At 49.4% G+C, this 15,863-nt stretch overlaps 1 protein-coding gene across 1 annotated transcript in view; it reads left to right on the forward strand.

The window, feature by feature from the left end:
- Positions 1–15,863, forward strand: part of PGM5 (phosphoglucomutase 5) — an 832,754-nt gene that overhangs the window by 476,164 nt on the left and 340,727 nt on the right. The gene's annotated exons all lie outside the window — the stretch shown is intronic.

Genomic DNA, 15,863 nt, shown 5'->3' on the forward strand with positions numbered 1-15,863 from the left:
GCGCTTGTGAGCACAAAATATAGCGCTTCCAGGGCTAGGACAAAATAAGGTGCTCTCAAGCGCTAGAGGTCCAAATAAAGCACTCCCGGGCGCTAGGGGCCAACAAGCCCAGCAAAAGTCCTCCAGGGATGTAGCAAGGCAGGGGGGGCAAGGCAGGGCCAGGGGCCAGCTCACTGGCCCTCCAGGCAGGGAGGCAGTCCAAGTGGCGGTTCCTCCTAGCACCAGCACGGTAGCAGCCCCCCTCAAGTAGGATCAGGAAGAGAACCTTTTGTTAGGGGACACAGGCCCTTCTTATACTTCAAATTCCTTTGTCTGTAGGTGCAGGGTGGGGGAGAAACGAGTCGCAGCTGGTTTTGGAGCACCCTTGATGGCTCAATCACCCTTTTCATTCACTGGCAGGCCTAGGGTCATCAGTCGCACCACAGGGGGCGGAGCCAGCATTGTGTGGGGAAAACCCAGCCTCATTCAAGACACAGGTGCACTCCTCCCCTCACATCAGCATGCTAATCTCAGCACTCACCACTGGGCAAACCCATCCAGACATCCTGGAGCCTGGAATCCCAGCCAGCTCCAGCCAATCACACTCCAGCACCCTCACAGCACACGGACAGCCATGTCTAGAAGTGGCACTTCCCCACTAGACACATACACGCCGCACATACCATTGCGCAGCATTCACTCTCACGAATTCGCACATACCAAACTTGAGCATGCACGCCTCACGCATCAGACATTCCCCATGCATTCCTATGGGAGGGCAGGCCAACCTCACTCCACGCACTCAGAGTGCGCACGCACTTTCCACTGGGACACAGTGAAAGTGCGCAGAAACCAAAAATCACTACCACCAAGTCACCATTAAAAGCAAAACGTTCAGGGGTGAACCTGCCAGAATGGCCAAGTCCAACACCTCCTATTTACGCCACCCTTCTAAATAGGAGGCACTGTCAAAATCAATGGGTGTTGCGCCCACCGCAATACCCATAGCCCACCCCTTTCATGCTAAATATAGCGTGAAAGGGTGCCTAATTCACTAGGTGGCTTTAAGCCACATTAAGTGGCTTAACACTGCCTTGTAAATAGGACAAAACCTGTATTGCCACAGGAACGTCTTTAAAAGTGGCGTTCCTGTGGTGATAGGGGCCTGTAATTTTGCCCCTTAATTTCAAGGCAGAATTGATACCGAAGGAATTTCAAACACTGTTAGACCTGACATCCTTGGCGTGGTTTCCCCAATCGTTTTATCTCTGCGTCCTGTGATTTTTTCTGTCTGCTGGATTTAATTTTTGCTGGTCTAGATGCTTTGGGCCCTTTGCCACTGCTGATTAGTGTCAAAGTACAAGTGTGCCCTGTATAAATTGTGTTTATGGATTAGTGTTTCGTTTACATGCTGGGCTTATTTGATTTACTGGTAAGTCCCTAGTACAATGCATTGTGTGTGCTCAGGGCCTGTAAACCATATGCTACTAGTAGCCTTGCAGCACTGAGTGTGCCACCCACCTGAGTAGCCCTGTAAATGTATCTTAGACCTGCCACTGCAGTGTCTGTGCACAGTTTTAAACTGCCATGTCGACCTGGCAAATGCACGTACTTGCCAGGCCCTAACCTTCCCTTTTCTTACATGTTTGTCACCCCTAAGGTAGGCCCAAGGTACCCCCATGGGCAGGGTGCAGTGTATGTGAAAGGTAGGTCATGTACTGGTGTATGTGACATGTCCTGTTAGTGAAATACTGTGTATTTAGTTTTTCACTTTTGAAAGGCTATCTGTCCCATAGGATACCATAGGGGATACTTTGTAACAACTTACAAGTATAACTTCCCATAAGTACAAGATGGAAAGATGGAGTTCAGGTTCTCAGAACTCAGAATTTAATGACACATATTTTAGTCAAGATGGTTTTTAAATTGCGTGTTTGAAAATGCCACTTTTAGAAAGTACAAAAAGAACTATTGATGGACAGAATGCAGGACAATGTCATACATTCACCGCAGTACAAAAATCTGGTCCTAAATCCATCGTTTTTTTACTCCCCATGCCATTCCAGTTTGGACCCAGCCAGATGCAAATCAGTCTTGACCCTGCGCCCATTGGGAACAGTCCAGCCCGAACTGCCAGGCCAGGTCCTCCCTGCATTGGAAATAAGCATCCTAGGACCGGTTTCGGGCTTTTACCCCTCTTCAGCCAGAATAGCTTGATTCCAGTGGCATGGAGAGCACGGGACTCACATCTGAGCATGCCTGTCCCACTCGAGGTGACAAATGCAAAAAGAACTATTGATGGACAGAATGCAGAACAATGTCATACATTCACCCCAGTACAGAGATCTGGGCCTTGCTTGGCAATTCGGGCTGGACTGTTCCCATGAGGCACAGGGTCAAGACTGATTTGCATATGGCCAGGTCTAAACTGGGGTGGCATGGTGAGCAAAAGAATGATGGATTTAACCCAGATCTCTTGACTGATTTGTTCTACATTCCGTCTATCAATTGTGTGTCTTTTACTTTTAGAAAGGGGGCATGTTCTTGCTTAGCCATCCGGTGTGCCTCTGCTGGGTAGTGTATTGACTGTCTGGTTTTGGAATGATAGGAGCTGGGAATGTGCATTTACTGTAACAGACACTGGTGGCATTGAGGTGTGTCCTGCCTTTCCTGGATGACTCAGTGGTGGGCTGAATAGACCTGGGTTACATTTGGAGTAGTGGGAGGAGTTTTCCTTGCACCTAAATAGGCCCTGTCTCCTGTACACAATGCTGTCTCCACCTTCTGCCACGAAGCTGGACCAGAGAGTACAGAACTGGTTTGGACTAAGCTGAGAGACTCTTGCCACAAGAGAACAAAGGTATAAATATTGGAGCCCAGACCCCAGAATTTTAGAACTCACTTGGATCAAGTAACCTGCCAAGAACAAGAGCTGGGAAAGGTGTGGGGAGAGACGGACACTTTGCTGTGTGCTTTGCTGTGTTGGTCTGCAGAAGCTGCTTCTGTGTTGAGCAGAGAAGGGACTGGACTGAACTTTCTGTAACTTTTTCTACTGAGTATCTCCAATGGCTTGAAGTAAAGCTTGCCCTCTGTTCTAGAAGTCTCAGAAATAGTAAAGACGTCACCTTCCTCTGGGTACCACCTTGGGGACCGTGCGTTCCAGTTGCCACAGAGGGAAACTGCAAATCAAAGCCGTCACTGACACCGCGGCCCGCTCCATGATCTGAAGACACCGCAGAGGGCTACGCCGCACTTTGCACTGCAACCCTGGTCTCCCCAATGACGATAACTGTCGGCACGGAGTGTTGCTTGCACCGGGACCTGTAGGCACCGCACTGCCTCAGTTCATTCTGCTGCCCTGGTCTCACCAACGGCGAGGCTGCAAGCTGACATCAGCACCACTGCCTGCACTGTGGTTTGGGGGCACCGCTCGCAAGTCACACGACAAACCGCCCCTTCCCACACACTTCAGTCTGGGCCCATTGACGCCAGCTCCCTTTGACCAGCACTCCTGCCTGCACTGTGACCTGTCAGCAACGCAACAAGCAATGCCCCACTTCGCACAGCCACAGGGTCTCACTGATGCTGCTGGACATCTAGCACCTTAGCCGCTGCCTGCACCACAACCTGAGGGCACTGCACGCCACACCGCTCAACTTCACACTGCAACTGCGACGGTTGCCATAACCAGCCCGTAACAAAGCGGTCGGCCAGAACCAAAGGTACCGTTTACAAGTCTTCTGACACCGACACCAGTCTGCACTGACGTGGTTGACCAAAACTGTTGGATTTGGTTGTTTTCAGAACCGCAGTAGCACCGGACATAGCTACTGACTTAAAGGAACTACATTTTTAAGGTTATTCTTGCAAAGTGCATATTTTTTCTATGGTATTTGGATTATTTTGTCGTTTTCATCTTGTTTGGTTTAGCTAAAGATTACCTATTTTTCTAAACTGGTTTGGTGTCCATTTGTAGTGTTTTCACTGTATTACAGTATGTGTTCCCAAATGCTTTACACACTGCTCTGAGATAAGCCTGCCTGCTCATGCCAAGCTACCAAGGGGGTGAGCAGGGTTGTCTAAGGGCGTAACTCCCTTACCCTGAATAGAAGCAATTGTCCCTACATGGCCAAAGGTGCAAACCGTTGCCAACTAGAGACCACCATTTCTAACGCACACTATCCAGCTAGTGGTCAGGGGACTCATTTTCTTTGTTTTGACTAGGGCCATAGGAGACCCTGCTATACAACTACTTGGTATGCAACTATGTTTATCTGAGGTGGAGGGTATGTGCCATGCAGCACATTAAAGAGCTATTTCAAAAATATATTAAATATCAACTGATTTACAAAGGTAAACTTTCGCTTTTGTGTTAGTTTACTCTTTTGTTGGTATTCACAAACTACTATTTAATTTGACTCATAAAGTCTCGAAATTCGAAAAATTCTATTAGTAAAATTAAACTCGTAGTTTGAGAATACCAAAAAAAAATAGTAAATTTACATAAAAGTGTAAGTTTACCTTTGTGAATTAGGCCCTGCGTGTCTTCATCTTGTCTCAGCATTCATCTTACAACCAGCAGTAAAAGTGTAGGAAGACAAAATAATTAAATGCTAAACAAAATAAATATTAATTAGATGATGTAACAATGGAGAACGAAGACGTCAGAGACATCAAGCTGGGTGGTAAAGCCAACTCCAGTTGGCCACGCTCAAGCCTCTAAACTGTTTTGTTATTTCTTCAAATGATCACATATTCTATGATTTGGAGCTGTGTTATGATGAAAAGAGGGCACAGCGACTCTTTCGCATTTCAAAGGCACATTTGCACTGTCCGCTAATGTAAACCGGTTGTGGGGCCTTTCACTAGCGTGCAGCTCTGTTTCATAGCAGGCGTGTTTCGTGGCGCACTCTGTTTAATAAAGCTCTCCTTTTGCTTTATAAGGGCAGGAGGCTTCGAGACGCTCTCGCACGTTCGGCTCCTCGGATTTGCTTTTCTGGCAATCGTTTCACAGAGCGGAACAGCTGCTTTAAAGCGTTTGTAGAGAGAGAGAGACGTTCTTTGGCATTCCCTTCTTTAGTTTGCTGCTTTGCTTAACGTTTAAAAGTAAGATTCGCCGCCATTCAGAGGACAGGGGCAAGACCATGAGTGAATGAATGTTAATGCGCACGTGGCTGATAGCGGAATTTCACATGGTCAGACATATCCTAATTAATTAAAATGCATTCAAATATGGTGTAGCAAGAAAGAAAAGAGCAAAACGAAAAGCAAAAGCGTGTTGGCTTTAGCATTAAAAAAATCGCCCGTGTCAGTCTTGAACTTAAATATTCCACATTTTTCACAACTGTGAAGCCTGAAGGCTGACACTCAGAATGCTGTATTCTAGATGGCCACGCGCCAGTCAACATGTGCTGCTAAGACGTTGAATGTCATACAATTGCATGATTGTTTTTGGAGGAGCAGGAAAGTCACTTATGTGCAAAATGGAGTCAGTATAACCAGGGGGAGTTCCCCCAAGGCAAGTCTCAGCGTCTCTCAGCCTAGGAGGATGAAGGCCATTCAACCTGCATCTACCAGGATGTTTGTGTTTGTGATGTTGATATGTTTGTGTTCATATCTTTGGGAAAAGGAGCAATTGGAGAGATGCATTGAGGAGTGCCTTCTAACCTGGTGGTTTAGTTTCTACAAAGGCCTTCTCCCAGCAGTAACAGCTAAACACTCCTGCTGTCCTTCCCCAAAAGCAGCATGAACAAGCATTTACAATGCAATGGTTTCGCCTTTGGAAAAGTTAGAGCTATTGGCATTGTAACTGACAAAATTTATATTTGTGTTGGTTTTGAAAACAAATAAATGGCATTGTCATTTACATTACCTGCTCCACAGCCTTCCTCAGCGGGCTTTACATGCTCTTTTGCAGGGAGGGCCCCTACGAACTTAGAAGGTGCACAGGGCCTGCACCTGCCCAAACATCTAGTCCGCACTGCTGTTCTGCAGTAACAGCTCCTAGGTTTTCGGAAAGGGTATGGCTGTCCCCCCTCTGTTGGGAGGTTACAACCCTCGCGTTTGTGTCTGCATCTAGTATTAGATTGTAAGGAACCCACCATTTCACGCAGCAGAAGTCTGTACTCCACACTCGGGCACTTGATATTACGCGGGAAACGAACGCCCAAACAGATCTGTGAGGGGAGTAGTGCCTTTGTTCACTGTTCAGGTGAAGCCGGCCTGAGGAAGTGGGCATGTGCCTGGTGTTCAGTGATAGGTAGCAATCCCACCGTCCTGATCGGGTCTGAACCTGTTGAGTATATATTGACCTGAATCTGCTGCTCATTGGTCGGCAATACCTCCTCTTGTACGGGACTGCATACTGGCCCGAGACTGACCTGAGGCTAAGTCAAGTCAAGTCAAGTCAATAAATTTATATAGCGCGCTACATACCCAGAGGGTCTCAGGCGCTTGGAGAAGGGTGGGGAATTATTTGTCAAATATCCACGTTTTAAGTTGCTTTCTGAATGCTAGGTGGTTCTGAGTAAGGCGAAGGTGAGTGGGAAGTGAGTTCCAGGTTTTAGCTGCCAGGTAGGAGAAGGATCTACCTCCCATGGTGGTTTTGTTGATGCGAGGTACAGTGGCAAGGGCTTGGTTGGCGGATCGTAGCTGGCGGGAGGGGGTGTAGAAGGACAGTCTTGAGTTGAGGCATTCAGGTCCGATTTCGTAGAGCGCTTTGTGTGCGTGGGTTAGGAGCCGGAAAGTAATCCTCTTATTGACGGGGAGCCAGTGGAGGTTTTTCAGGTGTTCAGAGATGTGATCTTTACGCGGGATGTCTAGTATGAGCCTGGCTGAAGCGTTCTGGTTGCGTTGGAGTTTTTTCTGGAGTTTTGCGGTGGTACCGGCGTAGAGGGTGTTTCCGTAGTCCAGACGGCTCGTGACCAGAGCGTGGGTGACTGTTTTTCTAGTTTCGGTGGGGATCCAGCGAAATGTTTTTTTGAGCATGCGAAGAATGTTGAAGCAAGATGAAGAAACGGCGTTGACTTGTCTGTTCATCGAGAGTGAGGAATCCAGGATGACGCCCAGGTTCCGTGCGTGGTCCGTCGGGATGGGTGCTTTTCCAAGGTCCTCTGGCCACCAAGAGTCATCCCAGGCGGAGGGGGAGGTGCCTAGGACGAGGACTTCTGTTTTGTCTGAGTTCAGTTTCAGACGGCTGTGCTTCATCCATTCGGCTACTTCTTTCATTCCTTCATGCAGGTCGGTTTTGGCGGTGTTAGGGTCTTTGGTGAGTGAGAGGATCAGTTGAGTGTCATCAGCGTAGGAGATGATGTTGAGGTTATGTTGGCGTGCGATGGCCGCGAGGGGGCTCATGTATACGTTGAAGAGGGTGGGGCTGAGTGAAGATCCTTGTGGTACGCCGCAGATGACTTCAGTGGCCTCTGACTTGAATGGTGGAAGGCGGACTCTCTGGGTTCTTCCGGTGAGGTGATCCATTCCAGTGCTTTTCCTTGGATTCCGACGTTTCTGAGGCGTTGTAAAAGGGTGCTATGACAGACCGTGTCGAAGGCTGCGGAGAGGTCGAGGAGGATGAGGGCGACTGTGTCTCCATTGTCCAGTAGAGTTTGAATGTCGTCTGTTGCTGCGATGAGGGCGGTTTCAGTGCTGTGCTTGGCTCGGAAGCCGGATTGTGAGGAGTCGAGGGATTTGTTGGTTTCGAGGAATGCGGCGATCTGGTTGTTGACCGCTTTCTCGATGACTTTGGCCGGGAATGGAAGGAGTGAGATAGGGCGGTAGTTTTTGAGTTCGGTACGTCAGCTGTGGGTTTCTTCAGGAGGGCGCTGAGTTCGGCATGTTTCCAGCTTTCCGGGAAGGTTGCAGAGTTGAGGGAGCAGTTGATGACGTCTCGGAGGTGCGGTGCTATAATGGAGTCTGCTTTGTTAAAGATGTGGTGAGGGCATCGATCTGTGGGGGATCCGGAGTGGATAGAGTTCATCAGACGGATGGTGTCCTCAGTGGAGATTGGCTTCCAGTCATTGAGGATGTTCAGGGGGGGTGGGGGTCCTGCAGGGGGTTGGGTGGGTTGGTCTTCGGGTCGGTTGTCGAAGCTGTTGTGGATGTCAGCAATTTTGTTGTGGAAGAATGAGGCTAGGGAGTCGCAGAGGGCTTGAGAGGGGGTGATGTCGTTGGAGTTGGCTGAGGGGTTGGTGAATTCCTTGACGATGTTGAATAATTCCTTGCTGTTGTGGGCGTTGTTATCTAGTCGGTCCTTGAAGGCGGCTTTCTTGGCATTCCGGATCAGTCGGTGGTGTATGCGGGTGGCGTTTTTGAAGGCGTCCTTGGTGCTGGTGGTTGGGTCTTTTTTCCAGGCCTTCTCCAGGGATCGACATAGTTTCTTGGATTTCTTAAGATCATCGTTGAACCAGGAGGCCTTCTTGCTGCCTAGTTTGATTTGTCGTTTTTTCAGTGGTGCTAGGATGTCGGCGCTGTTGGATAACCATTGGGTGAGGTTGGTGGCTGCTTGGTCTGGGTTTGAGGAGTGGGCTGGGGGGTTTTGAAGAAGCGATGATGAGATCTGGTCGATGGTGATTTTGTTCCAGTTTCTTTGCAGAGTGGGTTGGGGGTGGTTGTTGGAAGTGAGCTTGTTGTAGGTAAAGTGAACGCAGCTGTGGTCAGTCCAAAGGAGAGCTGTGGTGTGGCTGAAGGAGACATGTTTGCTGGAGGTGAAGATAGGGTCGAGTGTGTGACCTGCGATGTGGGTGGGGGAAGTGACAAGTTGTTTAAGTCCGAGGTTGGCGAGGTTGTCCAAAAGGGAGGTGGTGTTGCGGTCGTTGTTCTTTTCAAGGTGAAAGTTGAGGTCTCCCAGAAGGATGTAATCCTCGGAGGGGAGCGCGTGTGGAGTGATGAAGTACGTGATGTCTTCACTAAATTGTGCGCGGGGTCCTGGTGGCCTGTAAAGGAGGGTGCCTCTGAGTGTGGTTTTGGGGTCGGTGTGGATCAGGAAGTGAAGGTGTTCAGAGTTGGCGAGATTGACGTCTGAGCTGGTTGAGATGCGGATGGATTTCTTATGGATGATAGCGATGCCTCCTCCTGTGTGGCCGGTACGGTCCTTGCGGATGATCTTATAGCCTTCCGGGATGGCAATGGTGATGTCTGGGGCTGATGTGGCGTTCATCCATGTTTCTGTTAGGAAGGCGACGTCCGGAGAGATGGTGTCTAGTAGATTCCAGAGGTCAATGGCGTGCCTGTGGACCGAGCGGGTGTTGAGCAGGATGCATTGTAGGTGGTTGGGGTCGGATATCTGTTGTGTGTTCGTAGATGAGGAGTTGTTCTTGGTGCCGTCGAACTTGCAGGAGTTGCAGGAGAAGGGTCCATGGGTGTGTCCAGGAGCGGCTTGGATGCAGTTGGGGGAACGGCCGGGGTTAAGGGCTAGGAGGGTGGTGGCATCGTAAGTAATGCGGGAGGGGAGGACATTACGAGGACCAGGGGCTCTGGCGCTGGTCGCGGTCCAGGCGCGGACGGGCGTAGACGGGCTTACCTTTGGCGCACCTTCGGCGCGAATGGGGCGCGATCGCTGCGCGTGACCGCTGCACGAATCTACAACTGTCATAAGTGGATGGAGAGGGGGGAGGGGCGAGGGGTGGTCAGCAGGGAGGCGGGAGTTGGGCGGAGACTGGTCGGGGAAGGCACAGGAAGCAAACAACAACAACAACAGCAATCCCAAAATGGCCTCAGCCGATATCTAACCAGAATGGGGCACAGAAGTCGAATAGCGCGATCTGACCAACAAAGGCACCGGTGAGATCAGGCAGACAACAGCGACAGCAGCGCTACAATATTCTAGATGCCAGGCGATCAACAGCAGCGTTGCAATGCAGGCGGAACGCCAAGACACACCAATGCAGCAGCGCTACAACACCCTAGATGCCAGGCGATCAACAGCAGCGCTGTAATGCAGGCAGAGCGCCAAGACACACTAATGCAGCAGCGTTACAATATTCTAGATGCCAGGCGATCAATAGCAGCGTTGTAATGCAGGCGGAGCGCTAAGACACAGCGAGGTTCCTTCCTTAAGGCAGGTAAAGTTACACTCTGTGGGTACTTGCGTAAGAGCGAGGTGGGGAAGCAGAGGCACTTCAGCAGGCAGACAGGAGCGGGGAGCAGCGTCTGGAGCGACCGTGTCTGTTGAAAACTCGGCCCGGGGCAGACGAAGATATTTGAAACTGGGTCTGTGCTGAGTGCTTATCAGCAGGGGCATACAATGGTCTGTGTCTAATCTTCAGGCGTAGGTAGCAATCCTACTCTATATGAGTCTGTGTTGAGTGGTAATCAGCTGGGTCATACACGGACCTGGGACTGTGCTGAGTGCTAATTGGCAGGGGCACACACTGGCCTGTGTCTAATGCTCAGTGGTAGTTAGCAGTCCTCTTGTATATGGGTCTGCGTTGAGTTGTAATCAGCAGGAGGGCACACTGGTCTGTGTCTATTGGTCAGGCGTAGGTAGCAATCTTGCTGTATATGGGTCTGTGCTGAGTAGTAATTGACAGGGGCACACACTGGTCTGTGTCTAATGCTCAGGGGTAATTAGCAGTCCTAGTGTATATGGGTCTGTGGTTGGGGTAATCAGCAGGGGCACGCACTGGTCTGTGTCTAATAGGCAGGCGTAGGTAGCAATCTTGCTGTACTACAGTCCGTGTTCAGAGGCTTTCTGCAGGAGCATATAATGGCCTGTGTCTAATGGTCAAGGATTGGTAGCTGACCCCGCTGTATTTGGGTCTGTATTGAATGGTAACCAGCAAAAGCATATACATACTTGTGACAGACGAAAACACTATATGCGTTTTGCAGGATATGGTGGTCTGCATACCCTGCAAAACACTTATACAGTGTCTCTTAAGGCTGCAGGCAATGTGTGAGGTAATATTAGGGGGATAGATTATGACAACCTAGGACTGTCCTAGCCATTCCAGGACGATCGTACGCCCTATTTTGGCAGCCTTGGCAATTCATCGCTCCGGCTCCATGCAGCACCGCTAGCGGGCTCCCGAAAAATACTTTGGAGCCACGCACTCAATGTGTAATAAATTAGGCCCAGACCAATGGAGCAGAAGTGTTTTACTAGAGTGCTCCCCGTAGACTAGGCCGGAGGTCAGAGAAAGCGCTTCATGCCAGCGTCCCATCCACTTTAAAGACGCTGGCAGGGGCTCACAGACTGAGAAGTGCGGAGTCAGCACTCTGGCTGTGCCGGTATCGAGCTCTTGTAAAAGGAGCTCCTTCCTGCGTGTGGTTGCATTCCCCCCCAGCCCGCCAACAATGTTTGCAGAGGCCTCCAGGGGTCACTAGCAGGCCTTGGAGTGGGTTACTCTGGATAAGGCTCTTTGGAGTGTGTGTGTCAGAAATCTTTCAAAAATAACAGACTGTAGCTCAACGCTTTCTTTCCAAAGTCGTGGGCGTTCTCTGGCTGTTGCTGTTGGAGAATACATTTGGAGTGTTTGTCTTACGAGGGTTATAGCTCATCCACCCCCTCCCACACGGAGGGACTCTATTTTCATATTATCTGACCCATGAATCCACTTCCCACATGAGTTTGTCCTGCTGTTGTAGCGCTATATACAAGGGATGTATGACGTTACAACGCATGCTTTTACCACGCATGCTGTTACAACACAAGTATTACAACGAAAACCTTTACAACGCATTACACTTGGGGGTGCTGGATAGTGAATAGTTTAATTTACTATTCCAACTCCAGTCCCCGTGGACACTAGAGAAGGTGTTGGATAGTAAATTAAAACTTTTCCTTATCCTAGAGCGCCCCCCAGTGTAATGCGTTGTAATGGTTTTTGTTGTAATACATGCGTTGTAACAGCACTGCGTGGTAAAAGATGCCTTGTAAAGGTTGCATACCATATACAAGCGTTCAGTCATGTTTAAGTACTTTCAATTGTTCGAAGTAAAGGTAGTTGGGCGCGGGGAGCATGATGAGCACATGGGGTGATACCTACTCCTCAAACTCCACAGATGGTCATTCTCCCAGCAGGCAGCGTCTGGTAACACCGCCCTGGCTTGTCACGGGGAGTCGGTCGGAGCTGGCAGGGGCCCCTCTTATCTGCCTCTTACCTGTGGATCAAGTCTCGGCTGACCGCAAGCACTTTTCTCGCCCCTCCACTAAAGGGAGTTTGTGGGACTGCCTCCTTGCCTGTACTGTTGGTCTGTACACGAAAAGGTGCTCCACTTGAGGCACGTTCTAAGATATATGTTTAAAATAGGCAAGATGCGAGGGCTCTTCCATCAATATTAAAATTACAGTTCCACTCTGAAATGATGAATATCCTAGTATGTTGTTAATAGGGCGAATACAATTGATTACTTTTCTAACCTACAAGGAGGAGTTAAGACTGCGAATGTGAGGGTGGGCATAGTTGGGGGGGGTCCTCTGTACACAAATGGGCAGTGCGGGGCACCATAAGATGAAATTCGACGCTACCTGTGAGAACAGCAGCGTGTTCCACATCCTTCAAAGTCCAGCCTGTTCTCAGTAACACCCTGCCCGGGAAACACCAATTACAGCGATGTTAATACATCGCTGTGCTATCGCACCGCGACTTTTACATCACATCATCCTTTACATCGCAGGCTTTTACTACGGATGCTACAACGGCGCAATGCCGTTAACATCGCACGCATGCGATGTTACCCGATGTTGGGAGGATGTATTTTTGACGTAAAGAAATATAAGGATGTGCCAGCAATTAGGCAGTTGGGAGGCTGTGCAAGAACATTGGAGGATAATAAAGATGTGCCAGCAATTAATTGCACGCCTTTTGAATGATGCAATGTTTTTATTGCAGGAGGCTGTGGAAATATATTTTTCTGGCATTTGGGAGGCTGTGCAAGCAGATTGGAGGATAATAAAGATGTGCCAGCAATGATTTGCACGCCTTTTGAATGATGCAATGTTTTTATTGCAGACTGTCAATATGTGGTATGACGGATAGCTCTGAATAAAGACGTGCCAGCAATTAATTGCACCCCTTCTATCAATGAACTTGAACTTTTTATATACAATTTTGAAAAGACAGTGCCTACCACTAGTGTGGTGAGTGGCTGGGTGGATGGATGGATGAATAGATGGCGGGTGAAGGAATGGATGGGTGTCTGGATGGATGCATGGATGGATGGGTGTATGGGTGGATGATGATGTGTGTGTGGTAAGTGGGTGGGTGGATGGATGGCTGGTGGATGCATGGATGGGTGCTGGGTGGGGGGTGGATGATGGATGATGGATGGCGGGTGGAGGAATGGATGGGTGTCTGGATGGATGCATGGATGGGGGCTGGGTGGGGGGTGGATGGATGGTGGATGCATGTGGTGTGCTTGAGCTGTAGTCCCCTAGGCTCGGTGTGTGGTAGGAGGGAGAGGGAGCTGTAGTCCCCTTGGCTCGGTGTTGGGTGCAAGGCTTCTCCCGTCCGTCTCTTCTCCCGGCCGCTGTCTCTCTCTCCCCCGGCCTCTGTCTTTCTCTTCCCCGGTCTCTCTGGGCCTGTCCGGCGGCCGGTCTCACTTTCCCGCCGCGGTTTGGAAGAGGCAGTGGCCCCGGTCTCCTCTTTCCTGCAGACCGATGAGGTCGGAGCGGCTGTTTCCTCTCTTTCCAACATAACGAGGCTCCTGCGGGACCGTGAGAGGGGGCGACCGTCTCTCCTGTCAGGTTGCGGGAGTGAGAGGCCCCCAATGGGCAGGGGCAGGTGTGCTGCGGTCGGGAGCCGGGGGCCCGGAAGTCACTCTAGGAACTCGCTTCTCATGGAGAGGATAATGAGTGTCTGGGACAGAGGCCCAGCAAGAAAGGCTTCAATGACAGAGAGCAAGAGCGCTGAGAAGCCAGGGGCCATCTACTGCATGCGCTACAGCGCCTCGCCACAGGGCACTAGGCGCTATATGAATGCAATTACAATACAGTGGAAGGGTGCCAGTCCAGACTTGCGAACTGGTGTAGCATTTTTCAACCATCATTCCGTTAGTGTAGCCTGTAGTGCCGCTAATAAAACAATTAGTTACTTCTTCCAGCGCCTAGATGACACGCCTCTTATAGAATCGCAATATTATCAGTGCAAGATTACCAAAGTTTACACAAGGACACGAGTGCTCTCAGATCGAAGGCTTAGAGTCGCAATGGGTCTTTTTCTTAACGAAGGTTTACCATAACAACACGTGCTTGTATAGCACAAGTCACTTCTGCTGAAGTATCTAGGCACTACACAACGTTTTGAACAAGTCATACCAGCCAGACGTGGCAGTCATTTCACTGACCTGAAGCAGATGAAAGGCTGAGTCAGGCCCACCATGTTTTCAAGCAGGTGATTTTGGTGTGTCTGCACAGATCCGCACTAATGTCAGTAATACTTTCTTTTTGTATAGCGCTTCTTACCGCATTTCTGTCGTTTCAACGGCTGGAGAGAACAGTTTACTATTATCTACAGTATTAGTAATCAATGTGTTTGAGGCGAGCCTTTGACTTGCGGCGCCATTCTGGCAGCATGTGCAGCAGGGTTGTTAACGCACTGAGCTACCTTACCACTCTGAAACTGAGCTGTTCTCCTTCCTTTTGGCCTGGGGCATTTATCCCGCGCTGGCTTCCAGCGCTGTGTGATCTATAGCTTGCTTGTACCCGGTGCCATTTCGTTTTGCTCGACGTCAAGCTGGAACAATATTTCTGTGTGTTTCATTTTGTTGCGTTTTTTAATATAGCGCGAACTTGACCCGAAGGTTTTGAATGAGAATTAGATGATGTCATCTCGAAAGGCACAATGTTTTTGCAGCAATTTGCCTGGTCACAGCTCCTAGCCTCCCTGAATAAAAAAAAGTGCACAATTGTTATTTTATTATGTCGCTGCAGCTGGGGGGGGATAGATGGTGCCCATAGGGTCACACCTAAAAAACAAAAAAATACAAAATAAAAAGAGAAGAGTTTGCGTTGGGGGGATGGGGCGGGGGAGTGGGGGCCAGAGGTTAGAGGCGGGGTTCACACGGCAAATAGCAAAAAACGCGTTGTTTTGCCATGCGATTTAATGTTCAGCAGGATAATGTGCTGGCCAATGGAAAGCTATGCAATAGCGTTGCAACTGATACCGATGTGGAAGAAGGCGATGTAATGGTCGGTGCGAGGTGATAGGCGTGGGGTAAAAGCAGGAGATGACTGTGTCCGCGATGTAACGTCACAGAGGGAAGTAGACACGAGGGTGGTGGAAAGGAGATATAGAGGAGAAAGAGGAAAGACAGGCAGAGACTGGAGAGGGGGAAACAAACAAACAAGCTACTGCCCGGCCGCCATCTTCAGAAAAACGACGAAAACAAACCGTGACGACAAAAAAAAAACTGAAACTGAGCTGTTCTCCTTCCTTTTGGCCTGGGGCATTTATCCCGCGTTGGCTTCCAGCGCTGTGTGATCTATAGCTTGCTTGTACCCGGTGCCATTTCGTTTTGCTCGACGTCAAGCTGGAACAATATTTCTGTGTGTTTCATTTTGTTGCGTTTTTTAATATAGCGCGAACTTGACCCGAAGGTTTTGAATGAGAATTAGATGATGTCATCTCGAAAGGCACAATGTTTTTGCAGCAATTTGCCTGGTCACAGCTCCTAGCCTCCCTGAATAAAAAAAAGTGCACAATTGTTATTTTATTATGTCGCTGCAGCTGGGGGGGGGATAGATGGTGCCCATAGGGTCACACCTAAAAAACAAAAAAATACAAAATAAAAAGAGAAGAGTTTGCGTTGGGGGGATGGGGCGGGGGAGTGGGGGCCAGAGGTTAGAGGCGGGGTTCACACGGCAAATAGCAAAAAACGCGTTGTTTTGCCATGCGATTTAATGTTCGGCAGGATAATGTGCTGGCCAATGGAAAGCTATGCAATAG

Source organism: Lissotriton vulgaris, chromosome 3_1 (assembly GCF_964263255.1).
Source record: "Lissotriton vulgaris chromosome 3_1, aLisVul1.2, whole genome shotgun sequence".
In the NCBI taxonomy this organism is placed as follows: Eukaryota; Metazoa; Chordata; class Amphibia; order Caudata; family Salamandridae; genus Lissotriton; species Lissotriton vulgaris.